Source organism: Homarus americanus, unplaced genomic scaffold (genome assembly GCF_018991925.1).
Source record: "Homarus americanus isolate GMGI-L3 unplaced genomic scaffold, GMGI_Hamer_2.0 scaffold30108, whole genome shotgun sequence".
Taxonomy (NCBI): domain Eukaryota; kingdom Metazoa; phylum Arthropoda; class Malacostraca; order Decapoda; family Nephropidae; genus Homarus; species Homarus americanus.
Genome location: NW_024748109.1, coordinates 9,778,517 through 9,793,182, shown reverse-complemented (window position 1 = coordinate 9,793,182; position 14,666 = coordinate 9,778,517). Strand labels below are relative to the sequence as shown.

Sequence of the window (14,666 nt, the reverse complement as noted above, 5' to 3'; positions counted from 1 at the left end):
CGTTCATTCTGTGTGTAAGAAATGTAGTGCTAGGCTACACCGTCACGCATAAAGTAACTCTACGCATGACGAAGACGTAGCCTAGCACTACATTTCATACACAAAAACGAATGTCATACTTTGGTAATGTTTTTTAATAGTACACAAATATAACTGGAAACTATCGGCTGTACTCTTAAATTATTACGTGTGACGAAGAGGTAGCCTAGCACATTTCTTACGCAGAGAATGAACGCCAGACCTGGCGATGATTTTATAGTACGGGCCTTAGTCTGCTTACAATAACATGGGCAGAATAGAAGCATATTTTTCCAAATAAATGGATAATGTATATTAGTCATTCAGTGCTGTAAGGAAATTTCATGTGTCATAAATTAGTTTCCTTAACTAAATAACAATTAGTTATCAATGAAGGTCATGATGCAGCTGGAATCAAAACTCGTACTAGGCTTCTACTTTTATAGTAGGTTTCTACTTGTACCTGGGTAGGAAATTTCATTACTCACAATACAGTACCGGTATAGTAAAAACCTACAACAATTATATATTTCATGGGAAAAAAATTATGTACAACAATTATATATTTCATGGGAAAAAATTATCTACACCAATATATTTTGCTTCAGAAAACTGTTACCGATTCAGGTGTTCCTGAATAGAAAAGACGCTTCACGTCCATATCAAGCGGACTCAATTGGTGGGCTCAGTCAAGATGGTGGACTCAGTCAAGGTGGTGGACTCAGTCAAGGTGATAGGCTCTGTCATGGTGGTGGACTCAGTCAAGATGGTGGACATATTCTGGATGATGTAGACACTGGTGGTGGACAGATTCAAAATGGTGGACATGGTGAAGAACTGGGACCTTCTTCCAGAAAAAAATGCAAAAAGCCTTCGCACAAATTGTAAGTTATTTTCATGTATTATGAAATAAGTCTGTTTCCCACCCACATGAAGTCTGCATAATGATCTTAATGATTTGAGTTAAATAACAGATGGTAGAACATCTTTCGTAGTTTGAATTCATTTTGTAAAATATATATTTAACCCTTAACGTTATGTATTATTTTATGTATAATTATCCACCCTTATTAACTCCCTTACCATCTGTTTATCGACATCCAGACTGGCATATCATTTATCTATCCACACCCATCCAGACTCTCTCATGTCATCTATCTATCCACATCTAGACTCATCATACATCTGTCCACACTGTCTCACAAAGGGCAGATACACACTCGCTTTTAGACGCTTTTAGACATACAAAAGTCCGATAACTGTTGACTGACGGAATTTAGCAACACTCATAATTTGTACCTTTCTTTCTGTTACCTACCTTGCCTGAGCTTACCTAGATTATACAACAGATGGGCAAGGGGTGACCTAGTTGAGGTGTATAAGCATTTCAGGGGGCACTACTCAGTCGAGTGTCCTTACTCGGAGCTGGCGGACGCTCGCCCCATAAGGGGTCACAGCTCAAGATTGAAGAAGCCGTAAGTCCAGAAAACTGTGAGGGCAAACATTTTCGGAGTGAGGGTTGTAAACTCTTGGAACAATCTACCAGAGAGTGTTGTGACGGCATCGGGTGTGAGCTCTTTCAAGACAAGACTTGACCAACACTGGAGCTGGTTCAGGTACATTCAGGAGCCGGTGCATGCCCAGTACTTGCCAACAGTGCGTGACAGAGACGTGACCGATCGCCCGGGAGGCTAGCGAGCCGATCTTTTGGTGAAGAGAATAAATGAAAAGGAAAAGTAATCAGAGACGTGACCGATCGCCCAAGCGGCTAACGAGCCGATCAGTGGCGAAGAGGATAAAAGTAAAAGTAACTGGTGCAGCCGCGGAGGCACAGATACCATCTGGGGTCAGTGCAAGGTGCATGCGGCCCAGTACTTGCCAGCAGTGCGTAACAAAGACAAGACCGACCACCCAAACAGCTAACAGGTCGATAAGTGGTGAAGAAGATAAAGTAAAAGTACGGAACACACTCCTTCTCACAGACTAGGCGCGAGTGTCTATGTCGACGATACTAGTAGGGAAAGAAACTGATCGTAATGTCGGACACCGAGATGGGTTGTATAAGGAGAAAAGCTGTTGAACGTATTATCTGTTTATAGCACCGAGAGCAGCATAGCATTGGGGAGAGTAGGACCTCAGGCAGTACGGAACCCTCCCCCTTTTATCAGAAAATTCCAATACTTTTTTTAATGCAGTATTGTACCCAGGCGTTTTTGTATAGTAAAAAGTAATTACTATTACTTCAGAATATTTCTAATATCAAGTGCACATGGCTTCAAAATGGCCTCAAAATGCCCATTTAATTTGGTCAGTTTAAAAAAAATCCGGAGGGTGGGGGGGGGAACATGGCCCCTTTCCCCAACATCCCAGCTGGGTGGGCTCGCTGCGCTCGCCAATTTACCGCACCCACAACTTATTGGACCCCTTCCCTTTGATATTGCTTGATCCGCTTCTGTTTCACCAATTATCAGCTTACTAGTCATTCGGGAGGTTGGTTTGTTCAGTGTTAGTACAGAAGGAAATACCAGAGTACAGTACCCGGAGCAGGGACGAATCCAGGAATATCAAGAACATGGCGAGCAAGGCGAGCAAACCCAGCTGGTGGTTTTGGAGGAAGCTGTAAGCTCCTCAGATTTTGTTTGGAAATTTGACCAATATCATGGGCATTTTAAGATATTCTGAGGTCAATAGTAATTACTCTTTACTATTGAAAGTAATACCTAATTTAAAGACGTGCTGGTGGTAGAGTGGTACCGCTCTTTCCTTCGCAAGCGAGATGTCACGGGTTCGATTCCCGGGCTGATGCTTGGACATACTTCCTAGCTCCTATTAGTCCCTGTTTACCTATCAGTAAAGTACGTACCTGGTGTAAATCGAAAATTGCGAATTCGTATTCAGGGAAAAGTTGTTGGAGCTTCCAATAACTTGATGACATAAACCATTAACTCTTCAGGCTTCTATGTCCTTGACTTCAGGCTTCTGCGCCCTTAACTCATGAGACATAAAGGCAAGCATGAACTTAGCATGCTTCTCTGTTGGCCACTGTAAACGCTTCTGCGCTTCACCTTGCACAAGGCTATAGGGGAGTGGCCAATAAATAAGAAAAGAAAAAAGAATGTCATGCTGGATAAAATACTCTTCTCATGTGTGTCCGGGGAGAACAGGACTCGAACTCATGACAAAATCGTGAGAAATATGCATATTAAATCTGTACCACCAACACCGCGTTATTATGCTCTTAATCAACATGAGGTAGAATCCCCAGAAACTGTATTAAGAGAGTTCTCACGCTTTAAAGCCAAGAGTCTGGTTATTTGCTGACTAAAGAGAATTTCAACATTTGAAATATTTACGGTGTCAGCATCGTGGTCACTCTCTCACTAGTTTTGCCCCAAGCTCAGCGAGTTTTCCTAAACAATTTGATATATGTGATACATATATGGTTCATAGTTAATTCATGTACAACAAAGTTATTAATATACGTAATTTACGTACATTGCAATCAACTGTAAGTATTTATAAGTCTGTAAGTGAATCCATGAATGAAGTCTAGGCATAATCTCGGAACTTAATTAACAATTGTTCTCTAACTAGTAATGTTAAATTTTAACTGAACTTATGTACTGCTATTAATTTCATGAAAAACTTTATCCTACGATATAGTGTACGAACGAAAATATGTCTTTCTTGTGCAGGTAAATATTGCGCTTCTCGATGCTCGTGCAGTATAATTTAAATACACAATGTTTTTAATTGGCGGAGATCGGTGCGGCGAATACAACTGCCGACCAATCACAGAGCGAAGGTTTGTTTGGCTCTGAGTTTCAAACACTTCCATGGCTGAGACGTCAGGATTATATCTTCAATAATAATAAGGAAGAAGAAGAAAGTATTACGATAAACCACGTGACTGGTGAGTGTGTGGGTGTACTGTTGTCCATGAAGGGTACCTGTAGAGCCAAGAAACTACTGCAGTCATCATTCACTAAGATTTGATTGTTATCACTGACCTGAGTATTATTGACCTGTAAAACTAGTTGAGTATATTTCATTGAAGAAACCTTGTATTCCAGTACATATTTTAGTCTTAAAAGTTATCTAAACCTTCGGAAAAACACATTGCTCAACTCGAGAGCCGTTGTTGGTCGAACCTACAAATTGACCATATTTTAATGGTAGTGGATATTTTGCCATGACCATCTAAGTTCCTACTAACGCCCCAGTTAGGAAGTTAGGTAAGGACAAATAGCATCCGATCGCATTTAGAGAAAAAACAAATTAATCTACGACTCTCAACATGGGTTTACAAAGGGAAAATCTTGTCTAACAAATCTGCTGACGTTTTTTTAGGAAAGTCTTCGAGGTAGTAGATAATGACGATAATTACGATGTTATTTACTTAGACTTTAGCAAAGCGTTTGACTGAGTACCGCTATACTGCCAGATTCTGGGGTCACTAAGTCTAAGGGGATAACTGTAGTCTTAATTTTAAAGATTGCTGCCACCAGAACCCCTCTGGTGTGTAGCTCGTTAGGTAGCGTGCAGAGTGGACTAGGCATTGGGTTAGGGGTTTTTCATTGACCAGATCGATAAGGGGAAGGAAGGGTGAAACCATAACATGTCTTAACTAATTTATTCCTTATAAAACATACTGCATTCCTGTAAAATACAAATGAGTTGGCCTTCCCCAGAAGAACAACGATGGTTTTGGTTACTCTTCTTACAATAACACTCCACACGTCAGACTGCTCCACCTCTATGGGATATAGCACTTTAGGTTATCATACATAGTAACACCAACTCACCTCCCTGTAGCACCAGCTCACCACATCTGTTATACTCCACACCTGCACGTATGGGACTCCTTGTAATTTCTAGGTACAGTACACATATCAGGCACCTCGTTCGCACACCGCCCTCGGTGGGTAGAGAGGAAGGTTTCACCAAGAGACATACCAGTACTGTTTCTACGCCTGATATTATTGGTCGCTCCAAGTGACGACGGCGGAGTTTCTCAAGCATTTCATTATGTATTCCTACTCATGTGGTGGTAGGCCGGGAATCCATGGGTCCGACTAATTACCCAACTGTAGCCGCAATGAAGTCAAAAAATGGTCCTACATGAATAAATCGGACTGCCAATCACTTCTCGACTAGTATTTGGTGTCACAAAGTCACAAAAAATTGGAAAACTTACTTTAATCTGAGTTAATAGATCGCGTGCATGTACCGAGGGAGCGAATAATTACCCAAATGTAGTCGCAATGAAGTCAAATGATGGTCCTACAAGCGTAAATCGGGCTGTGCATCACTTCTCGATTATTATTTGGTGTCATAAAGTCACAGAAAATTGGTAAACTTAATTTAATCTGAGTTGTGTTAGGTTAGGTTAGGTACATGCACTCGATCTATTAACTCAGATTAAATTAAGTTTACCAATTTTTTGTGATTTCGTGACACCAAATACTAGTCGAGGTTAGGTTAGGTTAGGTTAGGTACATGCACTTGATCTATTAACTCAGATTAAATTAAGTTTGCCAATTTTTTGTGACTTCGTGCCACCAAATACCAGTCGAGAAGTGATTGGCAGTCCGATTTATTCATGTAGGACCATTATTTGACTTCATTGCGGCTACATTTGGGTACATTTGGGTAATTAGTCGGACCCGGGAGCGAGTAATTACCCAAATGTACCCAAATGTAGTCGCAATGAAGTCAAATAATTACCTGAGCAGGAGGTGGAGAGGGAGGTGACATTGCATACAAGGCTCCGCTAGCTTAGGTCCAGATTATGATTATAAACCGTTTGGAATATTTTCCAATATTAGGAACATTTACCGGAAGGCAAAATGTTAATTTACATATCTCAAAGAGGATACTCACTTTATTCTGGAGGAAGAAGGTCCTGGTTGTGGAGATTAACTAGGTGGGGGATTGGACCCCAGCACCATCACATGTGAAGCATCTTTCAGAGATAGATGAAGATAGCTGTTTTTAAAGGTTTTTGAAGATCTTCAACGACCCACTTCTTTGATCTGACTGAGGCTCATATGCCACAGGAAGGCCACAGACCCCGCATATTTCCTGGTGTCATGTGCCAAAAATTTCTTGTCACTGACTTGACTTGGTAGAATATAACTTACATTGCTGGAATTCTTGTAAGATAGTAATTAATTTAAGTACAAACATCCTATAGTTTGCACTAGACCAAAAAATTAGCAATTTACTTGGTACATTTGAGTACAGGTTTGCCCTAGGAGAATTATTTCTTTAACTTTTTTCACAATATGTATTTACGATGGTTTGTGCGTGTAAATGAGTAAAAATAAATGAAAAAGGTTATGTATATACAGTATACCCGAAAATATGAGTTGAAAAACAACCATAGCACCTCGCAACTTGGCCCAGTAGTTTGCCTGGTGGTTGCTGTGATGAGTATAACTTGGCTACAGTGTTGCTCAGTTTACCCAGCCGAGTAGGCAGAACAAGTAGTGATGTGGTCTGTGACGTCTCTCGTGATGTAGGTGCGCAGGGATGTGTTTTTGAGTGGCTCAACCAGGTCACACACCACTCTCCTACATCCCTACCGTCCTCCCCCAGCCAGATGTGCAGAGACGTGTTTGTAAGTGACTCAGCCAGGCTGCTCACCCCTCTCCTACATCCCTACCGTCCTCCCCCCAGCCACCCTCTCCCTTCAGTGTTTGAATCTGCTATCCCAGTTTGTCCACTCGTACTGAATTGCATTTATTTACTGTCATGGCTATACTCGGTGCTCGGAAATGTATACCATCCCTATTTAACCCATGTATTATTCCCTCCGTTATACGAGATTTCGCTATACAAACAGACTCCAAGGAACGTATCTATTTGCAGTATCTAGATTTTACTGTATTTTACACAAAATCTTACCATTTTTCTGTGGCTGAATGTGTGTGTTAAACTTAAAGGTAACCATTCACAGTGTAGTATTATGGGTGAGTCCATTCTAAGAGTGGGGGACTAAACTGCTCACTTGGGTCTGAGGGGAGGGAAGAGGCCAAGGGATTGCTTGCTGGCGGGAATTTCAAATTTCCGCGCAGGGCTGGAATTTCAAACGACAAACATTTAAGGGTTCAGGCAAGTATTTCTTGGCCGGAAAGGGTTCGGACTGTCTGAAATCTGGGCTTTCGGGGGTTTACTGCATGTGCGGGAGGGGATGAATGAAGTACTGTACGTGTCTATTGTTCAATAAAATGGCATTATTCTATTATATACCGAACATTTTGATCACTCCTCGTATTAACCCAAAATAAACCACAATAACCCCACACAAAAGTAATTGAACCAATAGCTCTGGTATATGTATTGTTTTGTGGGGGGAAAAATCACTTATAATAACTTCACAAAACACTATTGACGATTACAACACTGGAATCCAACAGGTCACTTAATAGTCTTCCCATAAAGAAGTACTGTTTGTGAATATGAATGAATAGCAGTAACCAGACATGGTTTGCATGGTTTGAATCTTGAAATAATATTTCAAACATTAAAAAAATTAACATATGCAGTAATCAATTTCACAACACTCATGGCACTATTTTACTATCAAAACATTGAAAATCAAGAGTGCAGTGAGGCATTCAGAGTGATGAGATATTTGATTTAAGGGGATCACGACTGTGGACAGCCTGCCTGCTGAGAGAACGCTGAAATTATTTCATCAATATACTGCCCAGTCTAACGCACTAAACTCTAATTGAAAATTTATACATTGAGAGTGTGTATGATGCACTAGGATATGATGCTCCTAGGATGAAACAGGAAGAATTTGTAGAGAAGTGTGTATGACATATTTATTATTATCTCATAAGAATACAGATTTCAAATTACACTATAGTACCTTCATTAATTCGACAAAGAAGGAGCTTTGGATTACGCGAATTACCAAAATAAGTGAGTTCGGAATATTTTGAAATTTTCAAAAAAATTTGTTTCGATTACGTATTCTTTCGTTTTCTGTTCAGTTTTTGTGCCTTGCCTTGACTGCCACTTACGACGGGGTTAGGGACCCAAATCCAGGTTGTAAGTCGAAAATGCTTAAATAATACATAGAAAATCTAAAATGGGTGTCTCTTTTTCTTCTCAACACCACAAAATTCTCACTTTTAAGCTTGCCAGCCATTTTAAAGTGAATTACAAACGAAAATTTTGTCAGTACACAGCACACTTACTGACGTTGGGACTCGAAAATACGTAAATTGACAAAATTTTGGTATGACTGAGGCTGTCGTATGTCCGGGTGGTCGTAAGTCGAGGAGTACCTGTAGTTGTTTTAGTTACTGTACATACAGTAATAATAAAATAAATAATACACAAATAAATAAATGTAACACTGCAAGGCGAGAGGTGTGGTGACAAGGTAGGAGGTAAGGTGACATGACAAGGCACTTTCACAGCACACACGTTAAGAGCACTACTATACTATTGTCTTATGACATTTTAATTTATAATTTTTATTTTAAAAATAACTGATGCATGTTGGCTTGAATTGGCTAATTTTGCACTTACACAACTGATCAGTGAATAAACCAGGGTACTTGGAGATGCATTATACACTAAAATAATATTTATTCAGTTCTGACAGAGATGCTATAATATTTTTTACTAAGAGCTCAAGACAGATCTGTGGTAAGCACCAACCCTCTTGAGCAGTGACAATAACAGTGCTTGAGAGATGGATATCATTGGCCACATTGTTAAGGAGAGCAGGACCTATCAGCTGTTACCACTCTAAAGAGACTAGGAGTATACTATGGTGCATAAGGTCATCTGGGATTGAGTGTGGAATTAGGGGGGGGGGAATGAATTATTTTTCAATAATATTTTATTAACCCGGCACCAAACGAACCTAAATTATATGGGAATAATGGTGAAATTGCATACTGTCGTTAAAAAGGGATCATGGGGATGACGTGCTCGGGAGGTGAGTTGTCCTCTCCCTGGCTACGCACCCAAATGTAGTTTTGTATTGTACCTTAATATACAGTGGGGTATGCTATAACGAACGGATCCTACTACGAATATTCCTATAACGAACGGTTTTACCTATAAAATTGAGAATGCTATAACGAACGAAACTCCTACAACGAACATTATTTATTTATTTATTTATTTTATTTATTTATTTTTTTTTACTAATTTTTTTTTTGTTTTATTACAAGTATTAATGATACTCATTATTTCAGGGGTTTAGATGCATATTTATGCACTTTTTTACAATTTTTACAATTTTATATTATATTTTTCAGTGTTAAGTGGTTGTATTTGGGGGCCTGGAACGGATTAATCCTATAACGAACAAGGTTCTAGAACCAATTAGATTCGTTATAGCATACCCCACTGTACTGTATACTGTAGTTGTAATTCATATTCTATTCCTATAATTCATTTATCTTAATCTATTTCATAATATATTCCTATAATAATGATCAACTTTTCAGAAGTGTTCAGTTATTTCAGATTTATTCCGAATTCAAATTGTTTGATTAATTTTTTAAGAAAACATACGATTTAGCTGAAATCTGAATTATAACGATCCGAATTAACGGGGGTACAATGCAAGAGAATCAAATTATATGCATAGGTAAGATACAGGGCAAGGGGTCTGATTAATGAATGATAAGAAGTGACAGTAATGTGGGTTAACCTGCATTCCAAAATGAAACTCAATTTGGTTTACAAGCTTGACCACCTTTAATATTCATGTTTACAGAATACACTTGTGCACATTTCTTATCAGTGCAATACATTGTATACACTGTTTATCTTTATTACCAATGTCAAGATTTCTGATACTGAATTTTAATTCAGATTGAAGGAGGCTGACTTCAACCTTTCTCCAGAAGTAACTGTTAGATACTTGGCTAAAATTCTTAATAGGAAAGGGGTATGAATCCCTAGTATCTTCTTCATGTTGAGGCTCTACCAGTGTTTAATGTAATTGCTGCAAAGATATTAGTGATAGTGTTGATAGAGAGCACCGAGTTGTCTTTTCCTAAACCCATAAAAACATTTGTCTCTGACGATGGTCTAAAATGATCATGAGTAATGCTACCCCAAAAATATGCGGGAACCAATCACTTCATGTCACATATGTCACTTTTAATTTACGAGCTTATATTCTACATTGGCTGACTCGGTGCCATTTTGCAAAATTAGTACGTACTGTACTGGTACTTATATTGTAATACTGAATCATTGTAATTTGTAATACAGGCTCAATTCATTTATTATAAATTTTTTCATTAGGATTGAAGTTAATTTATGAGCACTTTTTATGCATTATTATACATTATACATTTATACAAGTAAATTAAGGATTACAGTATTGTAAAATATTTTGAGAAACCCATGACTTAATTCTGAAACAAGCACAGTCTACAACGAATTGTTACCGGAGCATATGAAGATGCTATCTATAGTTATTACCATATTTTGCAGCATATGAATATGCACTTTTTTTGTCCAAAAATGGCTTTAACCAAGTTTCTACCTCCCTATTCGGAGATGCTGCACAGATCCGCATTGATAGAGGAAATGATATCAGCTCTAGAAACAGATCTAGTTTGAGAATTAGGGGGAAGGGAAATATGTGAAGAAGAGTGAAAAGTAGAATCATCAGTTTAAGAATGGATAGAATTAGTTGTAGCGTGAAGTAAATCATTGATAAAAAGAAGAGAGTAGGTGAAAGAACAGAATCCTGTGGGACACCACTATTGGTAGAGAAAGAGTGAGAGATCGATCCCTTGACAACAACTGCCATGGATCAGTTCTCAAGGAAGATAGAATTTAGAGAATAAAGTGGGAGAGAGAAACCATAGGAGGGAAATTTAGAAAGCAAAGACTTGTGTCATACCCTGTCAAATGCTTTGGAGATGTCGAGGGTCACGAAGAAAGTTTCTCCATATTCCCTAAGAGAGTATGACCAAAGATGGGTGCAGTAGGAGAGCAGATCACCAGTAGATCTTGCCTGGCGAAAGCCATACTGGTGATCTAACGAAAGAGAATGGCGTTCAAGGTGACGAAGAAAATGGGAGTTCAAGATAGTTTCAAAAATCTTAGAGAGGGATGAAGTTAGGGCAATACAGTAGAACGTCGATATAATGGGAGATACTTTCCAAGAGGGGTCGCTTTAAACCGAATTCACACAAAATCGAAAAGTTGTTTCAATGGAATAATTTAGTTTGGTACTTGAGAGAAACACAAAATACTAAAAAAGACTTTTATTAACTAGTAAATGTGAGAAAAGTATATGGTGCAATGATATACAGTATATGCAGCAAGCACTCCCCGCAGTCGAATTGAGAGCTGGACAGTACTGATACTGCGTAGTACCGTCTGCTGCTTTGGGCCACTGGCCCTCCCCGACTGAGAGTATACATCCAGGTGCACCTCAGCCCATCTAGAATAAACAAAACATTGTTTTGTACGGCTGTAGTATTATGCTAAAACAAACACTCATAAATCAACACAGCTAAAATTACGGGATGCGAAATGGTCTGTTTACTAGTGATCAGCTGATGGGAGAGGGTGGTGGCGCTGGTGCTGCGCTCTACACGCCTCTCGTCTGACTTACTTTCTTCTCAACTTATTTTTTTCATTACTTTATGCTGGCCCTGCCCCAACTGAGAGTGTACCTAGATTGCACTTCAGCCCATCTCCTAGAATAAACAAACACTCATAAATCAACACAGTGAAATGGTCTGTTTACTAGCGAGCAGATGGTGGCGCTGGTGCTACTTATCACCCGCATGACTCACACAGCACTTAAACTTTCCTTTCAACTTGTTTTTTAATTACTTTATGCTATCAAAAATAGATTTTCACTCAACTTTAGTCAGGTAATTCATCCTCTGAAGGTACAGAGCCCAACTCGACCAGCTCATCACTGTCTAGTGGTGTGTCTATTGATACATCTGACACGCAGGAAGCACTGGATGACGGCCGTGTCTCCCCAGACGTAGATGGGCCAGCTACCCCAGGAGCTGAAGGAATGGAAAATATTCATTAAATTATTGAATTTCTACCACATAATTATTACATATCATACGCTCAAAATTTATTGTCTATTTTTCCAAGCAATAAACGCTCAGTTTCATAACAAACTCATCTGATGAGGATAATGGATGGAAGAATGAGGTGATTTTCTTCTGTTGTTGGGCCATAATCAGTTGATCTAGCAACTGAGAGTAAGTAGATGCAGCCCAATTCAAGGTCTCCACCACTTGCATACTGCATTCCATATCAGGGTCATGTTGCAGTGCAGACTGGGTGGCAGAAGTAATGTGCTGCATAAACTCCCTCAGCTTAGGGGGTATGTTTTCTCTCTATCCTATTTCATATATTTATTCTCTTTATTATTCTTCCATACTTATATGCTTGTTTCATATCTATATTTTCTTAATCTTTTCTTGTGTATATATATTAATAATTTTATATTCTGAGTCTTTCTCTCTATAAGTATCTATCTTATATTTCTTTGCTTATATTTTCTAAGTCAATATCCTTTTCTTTACTTCATTTCTTCTTTCATATATATTATTGTATTTTCTGAATTTTATGTCGTTACTTTCTCCCAATTATATCCTGTTTTAGTTATATTCTAAACCATGGATTAGTCTGGGAAACCATGTCAATCTTATTATAACACTTATTATACTTACAACGGTAGCCTGCCACCACCCAGACTTTTATTAGAATATAACATATTTCATGGAACTGTTAGGTAGCGTGTTAGCGAGCTTCTAGACACGTGAGTTACAATACGAGGTACAGTAGTTATTTTCTGAGAACCAACGGGTAGAAAGAATAGAGCGGTGATACTCGTTGTTTACGAATTCAATATTTATTAACAAGGAGTGAACAAGATGTTAATTAAGTACACTCAGACAAGACTGGACCACTTAGGTGTTACTTTGCAATTCATAAAATAGATCTTCAATTACTTATTACATCATTAAACAACTGTTATATTATTCCATTGTCAATACAGATGGTTAGATGACACACTTGACAATGTCCCAAATTAAGATATTATTTTGCACATCATGTTATTTCAGAATGAACAACATGGCACTTTAACTAGGACTCAGTTGGTAGTACATATGAAGAATGTACTCACAATTCATAACAAACTGGTCATATCAATATTTATGGGTCAATATTCAATATGGAATAACTATATGTCTGCTAATTATGCCCAATCAGGTACAACAATAATAGATAGGACTCAGCTGGTAATACATATGGAGAATGCACTCCCAACAGCCCCGATAACACGGTATTGCTGGTAATACCAATACTTATGGGTTCACTACTCAACATGGGATAATTAAATTTCTGCTAATTAGCCCCAATCATGGATACCAACACTGTTCGGTACATATAACGAAGATCAATGAATCAGACAATACTGAGCCCACTGGTCGCGGGGGTAGTTTACTCCACAACAGCCGAGGCTCGCTCGCTAGTGGCGCCCGTGGTAGACTCTAATCTTCCCATATTAAAGACATCCTTCCATGACCATCTTTCTCATAGGCGGCTACTGAACCTCGGTAGTGGTGGCAACACAGACAGTGCCTGAGATATGATGGACAGTGTCAGAGAGATGTAAAAAATAACTTGATCACAAACAATCTTTCGTCTAGCAACGCCTTCTTGTTTGACCGCCAAATTACAGGAATTTCGGGATGTGCACATTTTTCAAGGCACGAGGTCTAGCTGAGTGGTGGATGACGAGTGACTTCATTCGTGTGGTGCCTGATGCGTTCGCCATGAGGGGAATCGTCAGTCTGTCCTTGCTGACCTTTAATCCCTGGTGCTTTTTCTTCACTCTTCATTAGATTGGTTTTCTTGGGCATTCTTTTCCAATACAGTCCAGTTTCATCACAATTCCACACTTGGCAAGGAGAATAACCATTTTCTAACACTGTATCCTTCATAACTTTCTTCATATCCTCAGCCGCCTCCTCGTCGGCAGATGCAGCTTCACCTGAAAGCGTCACATTTTGTAGCCCCGTCCTTTTGATAAATTTGTACAGCCAGCCTGTTCTTGCTGTGAACTTACTGTCTTTGATGGACTCCCCTTCCCTTTCAAGTATACGAGACTGTTTTTCATAGGCTTGGTTTTACAGCATGGGGCCAGTGAGAGGAAGTTTTTGGTGCTGCATGTCATCTACCCATAACTTCAGAGCTTCTTCCATCTCAACATACAGAGCACTCTTCAGGTGGAATTTACCCTTGGTAACATCCGGTGAAGCATAGGCTGTTCTAATTTTCTTCTCGTTGAGCTTTATAGTGCTGACAGCTCTCCGACAGTCCAAATTGACGTCCCACACTTGAAGCACCATTTTCTACTCCAGTGTAATTGCTTGCCTTGATTTCTTGGCCTTTGGGGTAGTTAATGATGTAGCAGCTGGCCTCTTGGACATAGTGCCGATGGTTGATGGACGTGGTAGAAGGGATAGTGTCACACAGTATGTCCGTTCACTAGAGTGTCAGTGCGAGAACTGAGGATGTGGGAGGGTGGCGGGCTGCCGTATAGCATGTCCAGAGACGCGTCTGGTGGGGAACATTAGGCGCGAAATTTAAAATATGATGTGCCAGGT

The 14,666-nt window shown here is 39.3% G+C and overlaps 1 protein-coding gene across 1 annotated transcript in view; it reads left to right on the top strand.

Annotated features, from left to right (window-relative positions):
- The first annotated feature begins 3,835 nt into the window (after positions 1 to 3,835).
- Positions 3,836 to 14,666, top strand: part of LOC121880046 (kinesin-like protein KIFC1) — a 141,763-nt gene continuing 130,932 nt past the window's right edge. The window contains exon 1 of the mRNA XM_042387045.1: positions 3,836 to 3,931. The gene's annotated coding sequence lies outside the window, so the exon portion shown is untranslated. The remainder of the gene's footprint in view (positions 3,932 to 14,666) is intronic.